Consider the following 6172-nt stretch of genomic DNA (forward strand, 5'->3'; position numbering starts at 1 on the left):
AAATCCTCCTGCCTCTGCCTCCCAAGTGCTGGGATTAAAGGCGTGCGTCACCACTGCCCGGCGGTTATGCATTTTCAAAGGAACTTATTTTTAACCTAAGATGAATTTATGGGATGTAACACCAGCATAAATGAAGGAAACTTTAAAGTTATTTGGGGGAATTTGTTAAGTTTTAAGTAACTGAACATCAAAGGCTGGTGTGCTAAATCCTTAAGTAAAACAAGATATATAAGTTAAACTTATAAACAAGAAAATAAATTAATTTATAATCTTTGTAACTGGAATCCCAATTTGAAAAGATTACTTTCTGCATCACTCTGAGTTTCACTTAAAGAAAAAATAATTAAACGGAAGTGAGACAGTGGTGGCTCAGCAGAGGCGGCCCTAAGTCTCTCAGGCCCTACAACCCACGTTGAATGCCTGGACCCACATGGCGGAATGAGACAACCGGCTCCCAGCAGTTATCCGCTGACCTCCACAACACACGTGCACTGTGGCAAGAACATGGATAACACTTGCTAAATGAGCCTGGGCTTGAAATTAGGGCAGAATTTCCAACAATTTCTGAAATGGCTGTAAACAAAGGTTTGCCATTCTACATTTATACTCTACAAGGTGGCAATCTCAGCGCTGGCGATAACAACATGGGAACACCAACCGTCACCAAGAAAGGTGAAACATGTTGTATGATCTGTAACATCAAATAAATATTCAGCCACAACTTAATTCTCTATGTAAGAAATGAACAAGCCCACCCACCTTGTTAGCATGCAAGTCTGCTTTCAACTTTAATAAACTAAAAGTATATACAACAAAGGCTTTTTAAAAAAAAATCTGTTTTGGGGAGTGTATTTTGTTTTTGTTTGTTTGTCTGTTCATTGAGATAGAATCCCACTATGTAGCCCTGGCTGGCCTGGAACTTGGTATATAGACCAGGTTGGCCTTAAACTCATAGAGATTCACTTACCTCTGCCTCCTAAGTGCTTGGGATAAAGGTACCACAGCTGGATTAAATAAATTTACTTTACCAATAAAACATAATTTACCAATAAAATATACACACATATATACATATTTGTATTACATATGCACATATAATACACTATGTAATAAATTATATACAATACATATATGTATACATAGTTATGTATTATATACAAATACATTTTACATATGTACATATATAATACATACATTTATAAATACATACACATTTTATATACATATATGCATATACATATATATCCAGAGTTGCATACATGTTTTTCACACAAAAAGGGTTGTAAATGGAAACACTTAAGCTGGACATCTCTGGCTGGGATGTAGCTCAGTAGGTGGAGTTCTTGTCTAGCACACACAAAGATAAAGACCTGGCTTTCAGCACAACATAAACCCAACAATAATTCTAGCACTTAAAAATAGAAAACAGAAAGATAGAGTTCAGAAGTTCAAGGTCATACTTGTCTAAACAGTGACTTCAAGAGTTCAAAATCAGCCTGAGATACAAGAAACCCTGCCTTTAAAAACCAAAAAAGTCTTCATCTATATAGTTGATATTTAATGATTTAAAACAAACACACAATCTAATTGGATGGTTAAAACTATGACACAGTCTCAGTGGAAGAAGCCAATCTTAACAGGAGTCTTGACATGGCAGTTGCATGGGAATGCCTTTGGCTGCTCACATTTCTCAATGCAGTGGCAGCAGCGTAGTCAGAAGTCTCTGTGGGCCTTGCTGTAGTGTCCTTAAAGAACACTCCAAGCAAACCCCACAAGTATAACTCGCATATGAGGGGCTCTCCCAGACTCAGTGTCTATTCAGTGTTGGCATTGCATTCCTTACTATTTCCCACCCTAACTCCAGGAATCTTGTAAGAAAAGGATATTTTTCAAGTCAATTTGAAATTCTTCTAACTTCAGATCTCGAAAGCAACTGTACAGATTCGTGGGGAACAAAACGGATTTTGGAAGAAGACTGCAGCTGCTGCGGGACAGGCAGAAAGCCACCAGATGTTGCTGTTCTATAGAATATACCATGCTCTCTGCTAAACGTGCATATGATTAAATGTTAGGGAACTACTCTCTCATTACAGTAATGGGCATTCTTTTTTTTCTTATGAGGTTGCAGTTTTCCTACCCAGAGTCTCTTTGACTAAATGAATTTCGTATGTGTAATCAAAACATGTGTATCACTGGACTTCAAGATAAATTGGGCAATTTTTGTTAAAAGAAACCCTGGAGGTAAACACTCTTTGAAAGCAATTCCATGAAAGAGACGTTTTAAGGTTATTATTTTAAATGTAACCATGCACCTTCACTTCGGCTACGGTACATTTTTCTTTTATGAGAAACGGTTGTACTTTGACACATGTCTGTATCAGTGTAGAAATTAGGTTTTGGTTTTTGAATGATGGCCAGGCTTTATATGACTGTGTAGGCAAATTCTAAAACTGCCTAAAAATAAGACTTTTTTTTTTTTCTAAAAATATCAGTAGTTAGAAATTGGAGTTAACTTCAATTATGTTCCGTCTTCCTTCATCTGTAAATGTTTATTGAGTATCTTGTGTTAACTTTGTTCTCAGTACAGGGAGTCTCAGCTGCTGCAAATGTCCACATTTCTATAATCTATGTTATACCAAAGAACAAAATACCATGTGGTCCTGAGGGACATGGCACATACATTTGCCACCAAAAATTATAATCACAATATAGAAGTGATAGTGACAGGTTACAGAGAAGATTGTAGGATGAAAATTATTATTTAAAATGTAGACAGTGATGTATGAACTTATAATCACGGGTGGCTTAGCATCCTTAGGATTTATTCTCTAGACTTCATATAAATTATTTCACTTTGTCCTCATTCCACTTCTGCATAGTTTGGCGTTCATGTCATCGTGAGCCCTGTTCTGGAGATCATAGAGTAAGAATTAAGATACGAGAAGATCATCATGCTTCTTAAAAAAATCATTTACTTTTATTTTAGGAGCACTGATGCTTTGTTTGCATGTATATCTGTGTGACAGTGTCAGATCTTGGAGTTACAGACAGTTGTGAGCTGCCATGTGGGTGCTGGGATTTGAACCTGGGTCCTCTGAGAAGAGTACTCAGTGTCCTTAACCACTGATCAATCTCTATTATGCTTTGAGAGTCCTATAACTTCTAGATTATAAAGAGATTTGAGTTTAATGCAGGCGGTTTGGCTCTGGAGCTGTGTAGTTGACTGGTGTGCTATTCTGAATTGTGAGCAGGGACTAAAACATGAACCTCCCCGGAGAGGTGGGGAACAGCTGCTTGCCACAGCCCTCCACCCAGCTGCACTAATTAACACGTTGTGCAAGAGAAATATTTAAAAAATAATGAATTCATATTAGTATGTTGCTATTAATTAAACAGTGCATCCACTCACAGCCTTTCTTTATTCTAAAATCCAATCCAGGACCCCTTGTTTCATTAATTTTCACATCTCTGTGACAACTCCTCAGTATTTGTCATTCATGACCCTGACATTTGTAAAGAGTCTTATTTGTAGAATGTCGGTTAACTTGAATTTACTTGACATCTCATCATGCCAGGACATGGGCTTTTATATATTTTGGGCAGTGAGATACCAGACTTGTCTCACTAGGAGGAACACTTTGCCCCTGTCCTTACTACAGATGTTAACTTTGATTTTCTCTCTAATGTGCTCTCTGTTTGGGTTTTCCTATGACAAACTCACTTCTTTTCTCTCTGTGATCCTCTGCTGAGGACTGCACAGAGATATTTCAAGTAATACCCAGCAAGTGTACCCAAACTTTTACCCACCAACTTTAGCATCCATTGGTAGAACTTGCTCAAAGCCATCATTGTTATGGTATTCTAATGGCGATTTTTCTAGATATCTTTGTTTCTTCTATATTTGCTTATTTTTATCTTTTGAAGAGTCCTTTCCTCCCTATGTTTATTTTCTTAATTCTTTATGTATTATCAGTGTGGATTCACAGATACTTAGCTCCAGGTTCTAACTCATTGACAGAATTGCCTGAGAGAAGAGCCTGCAGGCAGCCTGTTGGGCGCCATCTTGATTGTGCTAACCTAGATGGGAAGACTTAGGGACTGTCCCCGGACTGTATAACTGGAATTGGAGGTGCTGGGCAGCAGCATGCACTCATCATTCTCTATTTTCTGAGTGAGAACGCAATCTGAGCTTCCGCTTTGCTGCCTGAGTTTCCTGCCATGCTGGACTATGCAGCAAAATAACCCTCTTCTCCCATAAGCTGCTTTTGTCAGAGTATTTTAATCACAACAATTCAAAGAAAATTTCCTTTCTCTCCCTCCTCCTCTTACTCCCTTCCTCCCACTCTCCTGCCTCCTCTCTTTCTCCCAGAATTTCTTTACATTTTGAGACAAGGTACTCCAGGCTCATCCTGTGTTTTCCTATCTCTGGAATAAATCACTTCTCCAGTGAGCTCTGATTCTCATCCCAGGAAAAGGGATGGTGGTAACTGTGTGCTGTCTGAGCTCGTTGTTGCTAGATTGTCACTACATCTGGGCCTTACCATTAGACAGAGTTAAGAAATGTATTCAGGTAATTCAACCCCTACTTATCCTGTGCGAGTTCTCTCTCCCTCTCCCTCTTCCTCTTCCTCTAACTCTCCCTCTCCCTCACCCTCGCTCTCTCCCCCTCCCTTCCTCCCTCCCTCCCTCCCTCCCTCCCTCTCTCTCCCTCCCTCTCTCTCTCTCTCTCTCTCTCTGTATGTGTATAAATTTTAAATTGATACCTCAATTTTCACCTTATAAATTCCATTGTCCCTTTTCAGATAATCAAAACATGGGTAGCATGAAAATAATGTTTTGTTTTGTTTTGTTTTTTTAAAAAAAGATCTGTGTTATCTGGATTTTGTACTTATTCAATGCTAATATCCACACAAAATAAACACGGAATTTCTAGCTAATACCTCTGTAAGAAGCGAGCTTACTAACTGAAGTGCCCTATTCATCCCCCATTCTTTCGTTATCAACCTCACAGCACTGAGTAAGAATGCTGTTAAATAACCAGTGCAGGTCTTCCCAGTGCTGTCATGTTCTTACTCTTCTTTAATAGAGCTGAACTGTTACTGTTCGTAGTCTGTATTGATTACTTTTGCACTGCTATGATAGAATTGCTGACCAACTTATAAGATTTATTTTGGCTTATGGTATCAGAGAGTCTCAGTCCATCATGGAGGAAAAATCCCCAGAGAGTTCACAGCAGAAGGAGTGTGCGGTGGAGGTTCTCCACAGCACAGTGTATCAGAAAGTAGAGAGAGTATCCAGAAATCCTAGATTTAGAGTGTCCAGGATCCTAGATTTAACCGTCAAAACATGCTCTTACCAACTCAGCTTCGCCAGCTAGATCCCACCATACAAGAACTATATATAATTTCTCAAAATATCAACAACATCTGTGGGCCAAATATTGAAAACTCATATGAAGTCATGATGGATATTTCAGATTTAAGACATAACCTTCTATGTTGGGTTCTCATAGCTTTTGGATGTTTTATTACTAACATACACATAAAAAGCTTCATCCTTAGTGGGGTGCAAGCCTGTGGATTTGACAGATGTGCAATTATGAATCAATCACTAGAGTTTTGCTACAGAGCAGCCTGTCAGTAACTGTGAAACTTCCCTCCTGCTGCCCCGTTTGCTCTCACCCATTGGCTTCTCATAGCAATCACTTTCATTTTTCCCCTTTACAGTATTGCTATTTTCAGACTATCATGGGAATGGAGTCACGTAATGTGTAGCATTTGGGAACTGGCTTGTTTTCAATTAGAAGAATGCATCTATGATTCATTCATCTTGTGAATCATTAGTTCCTTCTTTATTTCTGTGGTATTCTGCTGTACAGCCTGCCAGTAGTGTTCTGTTGAAGGGCATCTGGGTTTACTATAGGTTTTATGAAATAGAAATAAAAATACCAAAATCATTAGCACTTTTATAGACTTAAATTTCCATTAATTTTTCCAAATACCCAGGAATAAAGTTGCTTGATCATGGAGAAAGACTTTAAGTAAATGGTAAATTTCCACTGCCTGCCATGACCGAAGCACTCTGAATTGCAACAGAAATAATCTGTAATGTATCCCTCTAAGAGGAAATTATGCAGCCACAACAATTTTGTAGATGAATATTCATAGGCAGA

The sequence above is a fragment of the Grammomys surdaster genome, unplaced genomic scaffold (assembly GCF_004785775.1).
Source record: "Grammomys surdaster isolate TR1022 unplaced genomic scaffold, NIH_TR_1.0 125951, whole genome shotgun sequence".
Classification (NCBI taxonomy): Eukaryota; Metazoa; Chordata; class Mammalia; order Rodentia; family Muridae; genus Grammomys; species Grammomys surdaster.